A 9533-nucleotide genomic window follows, 5' to 3' on the forward strand; every position below is an offset into this window, starting at 1 on the left:
AAGTTACCATGGCAATGCAGAACAGACTTGGAAAAGAGGTGGTGAATAGGTGGTGCTTCTCATAATTTAAATCCTTAACTAAATTTCAATCTTAAATTCTGTACAGAACCTCCTCAGCAGGAGCAGGCTAGATGTTTTGCATAAATTCTCAATAATGATCTAGCACAGGGGTGTCCAATCCTGGTCCTCGAGGGCCACAGACCTGCATGTTTTAGATGTTTCCTTCTTCCAACACACCTGATTCAAATGATCAGGCTCGTTATCAGGATTCTGCAGAGCTTGATGATGAGCTGATCATTTGAATCAGGTGTGTTGGAAGAGAGAAACATCTAAAACAGGGGTGTCGAACTGCGGTCCTCGAGGGCCGCAATCCTGCATGTTTTAGATGTTTCCCTCTTCCAACACACCTGAAGTCAGAAGTCTGATAACGATCCTGATCATGTGAATCAGGTGTGTTGGAAGAAGGACACATTTAAAACATGCAGGATTGCGGCCCTCGAGGACCGGATGTCAACACCCCTGATCTAAAACATGCAGGACTGCGACCCTTGAGGACCAGGATTGGACACCCCTGATCTAGTAGGTAAAAAGATCGAGACCTTTGTGACACTGAAAACTCTAAATATACCACATTATGTGATGACAAGCCGGATGGAAGGAGGAGGGACACATTGGTGAATAGTGGAAAAGGTGGTTTTTATTACAAAAACAGGGAGGGAGAGTGACGGGTGAGCCCAGAGGCAGGGGGGTGATCCAGAGGGGAAGGTTGGTGCAGGAGATGCCGCAGGGAGTAGGTGCAGGTGCTCGGGACGCAGACGCTGTAGCCAGGTGAGGGAGGGGATCCGAGGGATCAGTGCTGCGGCTCGTGAGGGGAAGGACGACTGTGCTCGGAGTGGTGCACTGCTGCTGAGCGGGTGGAACTTGTGACAGGAATCCAGTGGAGGTGATAGCTGGAGAGATGGAGGAAAACACATGATTGGGACTGCGCTTGCACAGAAAAACTCGAGACTACAAAACTCTAGTACACGACTGAGAGCTGGCCTAGACACCCCGTGAGAGGAGTTCAATCTTCTGGCACTGGGAAGCAGGAGACGCCAGGCTTTAACCAGTGCTTGATTGCCAATTGGCCGCAGGTGCGTAATCACCTCCACTGGTCGGAGCTCACTCAGCCTGCAAACACAAAGCACACAACACCTACACCAAGCACAGCCGGAAGTGACATATAAAATAATAGTGTTCCAACCAGGAACACCATACACTAACCTATTAATATTGCTTTGTAGTACACCCCTCTGGATTATTTCAACCTAGTGAATTTCCTAATAATGTGGCTTCTGTGATTTCAAGGGGGATGCTGACTTTGTATTCTTCATCTTCATTGTAGTAATTTAGTGAAACTAGGACTTGTACAAAACAGTGTATGAACAGCATAAACTGTGGAAACTGTTATGAGCTCCCAGTAACTTTTTAAAAAACTTGACTTTTACTGATGAAACCATGGATTCAATCTAGGGATCGAACAATAATAAGCCGCGTTAGTCATCAAATCAGATTCTCAGCATTCTTCAGATCATTTTTTATTTTAAATTATTATTACAAACTGTTTCCTGATAAAACGAAGTCATTTAAAAATGCACTACTTTGGCTCTGATGCAGCCGTCTTTTTTGATCTAGTTACCACTCTGTGATCTTGAGCAATGTCCTGCCAGCAGCACTATCTAAATGTCACAAGTAATAGCACACTGAAGGATAAATGCTGAAAGGTTCACTTTTAATTAAACACAAGTAAAACATGAATAAACAAAAGCATTTCAATAAAGTTTTGTGCTCTATTGTGATTGGTGGCTATGGTTAGGGTGGGTTGGGATGACTGGTTGTTACGCTTAGGGTACATTGGGTCAGACTGCAAAGCTGACCTAATCCAGCACAACCTTTAGGAACAACTTGCCATCTTATCGGCCTTTAAGTCTTTTAAGTTTAGTCTCACAGTGGATTTTAACCCCTTGCAGGCCACCCGGTGCCCTAACACATATGCTGTAACAGGAACAAATGTTTGCCCTCTTGAACAAGGTCCTGTAATATGTTTTTTTTAACCATTTTGGATTTTGGTGACATGCAGGCTGTATAGCAAAATGAGTGAAGAACAGGACAGAAACACTTAGAAGGAAGATTTAGTTGCAAAGTATCATCAGTTAAGGAAATATTTCAGCTACAAAAAAAAAATCATGTTACCAAAAATAAATCTGTTGGCAGTGTCTTGTAATTGTTGCCTCCATACAAGGCAACACAACCTATTTGTTGCACCATATAAATCAGTGCCATAAATCTCTGTATAATGAGGGCAAAGCCAGAGCTGATGGTCATCCAAAGAAAATATCTTTCAAAAGCTTTTGCCAGTGCTAAACTATGTGAGAAAGATTACAAACAGCTTTTATCAGCCTATATAGCTATCCGCTACAAAATCTCCCCAATCACTGTAGAATAAGAAAGTCTTTCCAAACACAGTTAATGAGGTCATCTGTTGAAAATATTTGTTCATATTGCAATACATATTGCAGATAAACAAAATATCACAATGCCCTAAAGAGCAGTGTGCTACATGCAACTTTATATTTCTTAACTGTGCAGAAGCAATTAATTCATCAGAACACATGCCAAGTACCATCTAGTGTCAGACCCAGTGGCCAAAGACAAAATTCCCTCAAAACTGGCAGCAAAAAATTAGCTGTGGCACTACTTCTCTCTCTGCTGCTTGGCATTAATCAGCCCTCATACATTTCTTACAGCATCATGAGAATGGCAAGTCTCTGAATTGTCAATTACTAACACAAAATGATGAATGATTTAAAATATAAAATATCAGCTGCTCGCAAAGATAGGTCACGATACTTTTATACGTCAGTATTTTATGTGTTCCTTTCTCCCTCGCTGAGTTTTGTTTATGCATCATCTCAGAGAGTGAACGTCACATCAAACAGACTGCAGACAGTAAAAGCAACAAAACAGCTTTATGCCTTTAGCTATTTCTGTAGAGCAAATTATTTTTCATTGCTCCCATGAGCTGAGCTTTATGGGCTGTAAACACCAGAGATCAGCTTTATTTTCATTACAACTGTGCTGTATGGACACTGCCAGACTGCCATGGTAACACAGGTGGACGTGATAATATGCTGTCACGTGTGAAACACAATGAGAATTTACGATTTTCACAGAGCCAATCAAGAGATATCATCTTCAGCTACGGTCCACTTTATTTCCTGCAGCTAAATTTGGATCGAGTCAGGTTTTTTTTTTTTTTGTTTTTTTACAGAATGAGCAGACATGAACAAGGAAGAAGGTCCCTTGCTACCTAAACATCAACATGAGTGTTTGTAGGGAACTTAAATTGTTAATTTGTTTGGTCATCTGTTGTTTTTCTGTTATCAATGAACAAAAACAACAGTGAGTAACAACATAAGCCATCTTATTTTCATATTTTGCATTAATTAATTAATTAATTATGTTACTGTATCTGTATATTGTACACTGAATTTGAATGCTGATTTTGATTTGAATTTTGATTTTGATTTGATTTGATTTGATTTGATTTGAATTTTGAATGTTGCTGTTTTGCTGCTGATTTTATGTTGGTGCTGTGTTGTTTTTTTGGTGTAGCAATTTCCCTGAGGTCTTGTACCGAAGGGATTAATAAAGTTTTATTCTATTCTATTCTATTCTAATTGTCTTTGCAATCGATAGAAATTGTTTTGCTCAGGAGGGGGTAGTTCAAGTGTGCAAATTTTCCCTACTTTTTTATTTTTTATTTTTTATTTTATTTAACCTTTATTTAACCAGACGAGTCCCATTGAGATTGACATCTCTTTTACATCTCTTACATCTCTTTGGCCAGGGCTGGCCAAGAGGGCAGCAACAAGGGTTACAACAAAACAACACAAAAAATTAAATAAATTAAAGGAGGAATCAACCTCAGGCAAATATCTTTGGTTTCTTTCTGACAAAGTTCTCCAGAATGCTGTTAATTTATCGGAATCACCTCCAAACTCCTATCACTATCCTGGTGACAGACAGAAAACAAAGTGAATGGAAACATAACCTCCATTGTCAGTGTAATTACAGAGCTATGGTGAGAAAATTTTGAGTCAGCCACAGCAAGCCTGGGCAGAGTAAGTAAGTGGTCCCTGTTTTCTTATTGACATTGATCTTAGGTCAAATTAACAGATGGAAGAACGAACGAGGTATCCGCTTGCCCAGTTGAAGAGAAGTCTGGACAGGATTTAAGATCCATTCAGGGGAAAGGTGCATCATCAGCTCACCCTCAAGCCTATTGGACCACGCCCCTGACATCACTGTACGCACGTTCCTCAAAATAGCCCGACTCTGGCCTGGAACGCTCTACAAACCCTGCAGCCCAATACAGCATGTGGGGCTGAAGAACAGTCGGACAGACTCTCTACCAGGAACCGCTGCAGTGCTTCTGTGTTGGGATTAGCTGTGATTCCTTTAGAAAAGCTCTAAATCTAATTAGGCTACACGTCTCATCGTCCCTGTTAGTGTGTTCAAGAACAGAAACTACACACATGACCTTACAATGCTGCCTTGCACTTGGACTTTAAATGTTGTGCTACTTATACCTCAATACCAGACTCTTTACTCAGCAGCAGTATTTGACTTCTTTATTTTCTAGCTACTTCACAGGTTCAGTGGTGGAAATTAGCTTTCTACAGTTACTGATATAAATGCACTTGCTTGGTCAGCTGAGGCCTCTTGTCAGTCCCTTTCATACATCTATAAGGTGTTAGCTGTTCCACCAAACAGACATTTCACCTCTAAACTCCGTAAAGAAAATACGGTAAAAATTTGAGAACAAAAAATGACCACAGATTAACATTGATGTAGCCTAAAGATCCGCTCCCACGGCATGCTTTGTTTGTCATGCGTATTTGTAGGCAAATTAAAAACTACTGCATGTAGTACCACTGTATCTATTGGCAAAATCTAGGATACGTCATCTTTGGAGGCAACATCAAATTTCAAGCTACGCTCAGGAGCCATAAGACAGTGAATGGCCAATCAAAATTGACAACTTGTGTCATATGTGGCGTGATGTTTCTCTCATTTTTTGTTACATGCTGTAACTTTATTTGTTCTTTCGTCTCCAATTAATCATCTCATGACCCCTCAGATTTATCTTGGGACTGTTTAAAGGGGCCATACCGCGAGATTGGGAGCCACTAGACTAAACTGCTTAACTGCATATAAAGTATTTAAAAGTACAACAGCAAACTTCTACTTCCATGATGATATGTGAGTATTATACTAATAATAACAATACAAGTAACATGCTGTATGATAATATAATTTTTTGAACAGAATGAATACTTTCACCTTGTTGTAATAATAAGATTTTCATTTCTTAATACTAAATACAATTAAAAATTAAAGCTGCAAGCAGCGTTGGTCGGGTCCTCGGTCTGTATTGCAACCTCTTGCCCGTCTGACCTCCATTTTGACAATTTATTCCCCTTCACTAGACTTTGACCTACAAATAGACAATTTTCATAGTCTCTCTTCTCAGCCTCAGACTGTCAGTGAGTCACATGACCAGCTGCACTGAGCTGCCAATCAGGATTAAAGCTGCAGGTGATGATGTTATGATGAGTCATCATTCTTCATGCCCCTGGCTGAGACAGTTACATTTTTACTCAGTTTCTCTCTCCCATACAGCCACAATTTTGACCAAATATGTGTAAAAACAGCGTATTTTTGTGGTAAATCTTGTTTGAAAGCCCTCAATGTCATTTTTTAAAGTTGTAGGACCTTTAGTTTTTTGTGTAGATGACCAACTGACACAGCATGTCTGGATATGTACCATAGACAGCCATACAAAGTATGAGCCGAGGCTGCGACAGCTCATCAACTTTAGCGACTCGTCATTCGGAAACCGGTTGAGAAACGTCAAATCCCTTCAGCACTTTTGCTCATCATGGCCTTCTCTGTCTCCTGTGTGATTTTCAAGCTGACACCATTTATGATGTCAGACAAGTTAATTTTTTTCAAACAGATGGTTTCATTCTTTTTTTTTTTTTTACTTTGAAAGGCAAATTGCGGACTTCCTGTTTGAAATAGGTCAGGGGTGTCAGCATGAGATTTGTGGGTCTCATTGAGACAAATGCTTTGGTCTTGGTTTGATCTCTGTACAACATTCCTACTGGCTGCTAGGGTCGTTTTAGTGTGGTTTTTGTACCTAGGGGGCGCTAGAGAGCCCATTTTGGGTTATTTTTTTTCATTTTATTAAATTTTTCAGCAAGTCGGAGGTGCGTACCAATTTTGGTGAGTTTTTGAGCGTGTTTCTGGGGGTCTAATTAAGGTTTTAGTGTTCATCAGGCAAATAAGAAGAAAGAAAGAAACGATTCTTGCTGCAGCAAGAAGGGGTCCTCGGACCCTAATCATGTTATCCTACATTGTTATAGAATAAACTACCCGGCATTATCTAAAGCAGTTAAAATTATTCCTAATTTTTTGACTGCGACTGCAAAGCGATGCTCACACATGCATATTATTTGGAAATGGGACACTGCCAAATGAGCATGTTTGCTTTTTGATGCTTATATTTTATCTTGTAAGCTTGACTTGTATTGGACTTTCACTTAACCAAGAGTTCTGCCTTTTTCCACCACTGACTAAATGTGCATGCTGTGCTTCAGGGTGTATTATCAGTGACGCAGTTACCGGCATGCTTTGAGTGTGTTTGACTATCACCTCAATAACTCTGTGGCTATTTTCATAGATAATTACCGTGGTGTTACCCACATTGTATGAATAAACTCTCAAGACAAGTTTATGTTGAAGGAAAGCTTGCGTGCGAACATTTATGCCACATCCTGTCAGCTGCATGTTTGTACAGTTGGTAGCAAGAGAGATGAGTGATTTGGGCTCCAACTTAATTTATAGCGCACATTTAGCACAGGATTTGCATCGAGAACTCTCTTCTTTCCTGTAAAGTTTCATTTGCAGATGTAATGCCAGTCAAATCAGCATAATACAAGAGCACAATGCAAGAGTCAAAGGTTGCCGCTGCCATGACATAACAAGCAAAGTAGTATCATATCTGCAAACAAAACCAAGAGAAGCAGAATGCAGTACTTTGTCGCTGAATGCATGGCATCACATAGGGAAATAAAGCTTTAAAGATGTTTATAACGTGCATTTATTTCAGTTCAGCTGAAGTGGCTACGCCCTGTGGTAAACCACAAGTGTGTGTGTGTGTGTGTGTGTGTAACTGCAAGTGTGTGAGGGTCTGTTAATAGTATAAAACAGACTAAGACAAGCCCCTCGCATTTGGTAAAAACAAAAAAAAAGAACAAAGATTTAAAAATATGTCCTATTAGTGTCAAATCAAACAATGATTGTGTGAAAGTGTGCATATGTCTCTTTATATATGTGTATTTTTGTACTTATATTTGCACTGCTTTTTATGTGTAAATTTCTTCTGTCTAGCATGTATGTATCTCTGTGTGTACTGCTGCTGACAACACTGTGAATTTATCCACTGCGAAATAAATAAAGGCATATCTTACGTGATCTTATGTCTCTTTGTGTATACGTGACAATGCAGAGCCATTGGCAGAAAGAGGAAGAGAAGGCAGATGCTGATTATAAGCAGATTAGTGAAAGGATGCTTGCTGTTGGTTTATTATGCACAAGTCAGCCATCAGAGCAGGGTTTGAGGGCGTTGGCACACTTAAAATAACTGCGCGTGTACAACTAACCCCTCCCCATTGTGGTTTGTGCTTTTTTTGTAGTACAAGCACTCGCTGCAACCTACAGTGTGGATAAGTATATGGATTTGATATATGTGAGACTGAGCTGAACAGATGGCGATTGACATGTGCAAAGTTAATCCTGGTATTATGGAGAAGACAAATAAAAACTCTCTGAAAACAGAATGAAACAATTTCGAACGTATGCAATGTGTTATGTCTGAGGCAGACTAATAAAACTTTAATTTGGAGTCTCTAGATGCAAAGTTATATAATAAATCAAACTCACGTGAGCAGCACCTCTTTGCTGATCATATTGGCTATTTCTGATAAATTGTTTTCACTTTCCTCCCTTCTCTGCATTGCATCTGTAGAAAATAGTACAGGGGAAACAAAAAAAAGAAAAAACTAATGAGCAACACATGCGGAAATACTACTGTCTCCATCCTTTCAGTTAAACCAGTGATTCAAACACAAGCTTATTGTTCATCTGCCACAGTTTCTGACAGGAAATAAGGATTTTCTGGAGTCAGAGGTGATGTTCAGTTTAGGTATTAACAGAAAAATACAAGCTAACAAGGAGCAGTACACTGTAGAGGATAAGTGTACCGAGCAAAGTCAACCTGAGATAGAAGTCAGATGCACAGGACTGCCAAAATACGCCCAAAACCAGCAAATGGCAGTTGTTTAGGTGATAAATCTGTGTCCTAAAAATGTAAGCTATCCTGACACTGAGAAAACATCCTTGTTTATGTTTAATTGCCTTACCATCCAAACAATTTACAGAGTTTTAGTGGTGTCTTTTTTTCATAAAGCAGCATGTAATCAGTAGAATCATGAGCTCTAGAATCAAAAGTAGCACATAGCGTAACTATATTTTCAGCTTGTGGCTGGTGCGAGCAACTTTTCCTCAAAGGCTGGATGTGTGCATTAGGACTGGATTTCACAATCCTGTTTAAAGGGTAAATGTTTTGAAACTATTGTGTTGTTTCTTGTTGCTTTACAAAACTCTTTCATTTTTAGTTGCATCAGCAGCAGCAGCAGCAGCAGCACTGTCAAGCTTTTGCCATGAATGAATTCAGTGCAACTTGCAGCAACCATGCAACTATCAGTACTATAGCACCACCCAGTGAACACTTAGTAGACAGTGAAGCCAGGAGGTACAGGATAAATGTAATAGGTCCTGTAAACCCATACAGGTGGTGTCACTTATTCTATCTGAGAGCTTGGCTTGGGTTGAAACTGGATGCTAAGAAAAAGGTAATATTACCTAACCCAAATAATGACAAAAAGTGTATTTTTCCCCAATCAAAAGTCAACAGTCATGCAAAAGAAATTCAATTCAAGTAAAGCTTTTTGCATGCTGTTACACCTCTGAGATTTCATCGAATTAGTCCACCTGTGTGGGTGTGCATTACCACCTTTATACAGATATAGCACATTTACAACAATACATATTGACTGATGTTACTAATTTTCCAAACAAATCCAATATTATTCATTATATACACTTGCCTGATTAATTTAAACTTCAAAGTTAAGACCCTACCAAATGAAAAATAATGCAAATGTACCGTACCATCTTAAATATCAGGGTTAAAAAGCGACAATATTGTGTACTATGCCAGCCACTTGCCTCGCTAATTTGAAAATTAACGTTAGATTCTACAAACATACACATGGAAAACCCATGACATCCCATGACTTCTTATGAGCAAATCTTTCTCAGACACTAAGGTGAAATGAGCAAACATCTTGGCTTTGATTGTGTGA

This window comes from Stegastes partitus, unplaced genomic scaffold (assembly GCF_000690725.1).
Source record: "Stegastes partitus isolate 25-593 unplaced genomic scaffold, Stegastes_partitus-1.0.2 Scaffold19, whole genome shotgun sequence".
NCBI classification, from domain to species: Eukaryota; Metazoa; Chordata; class Actinopteri; family Pomacentridae; genus Stegastes; species Stegastes partitus.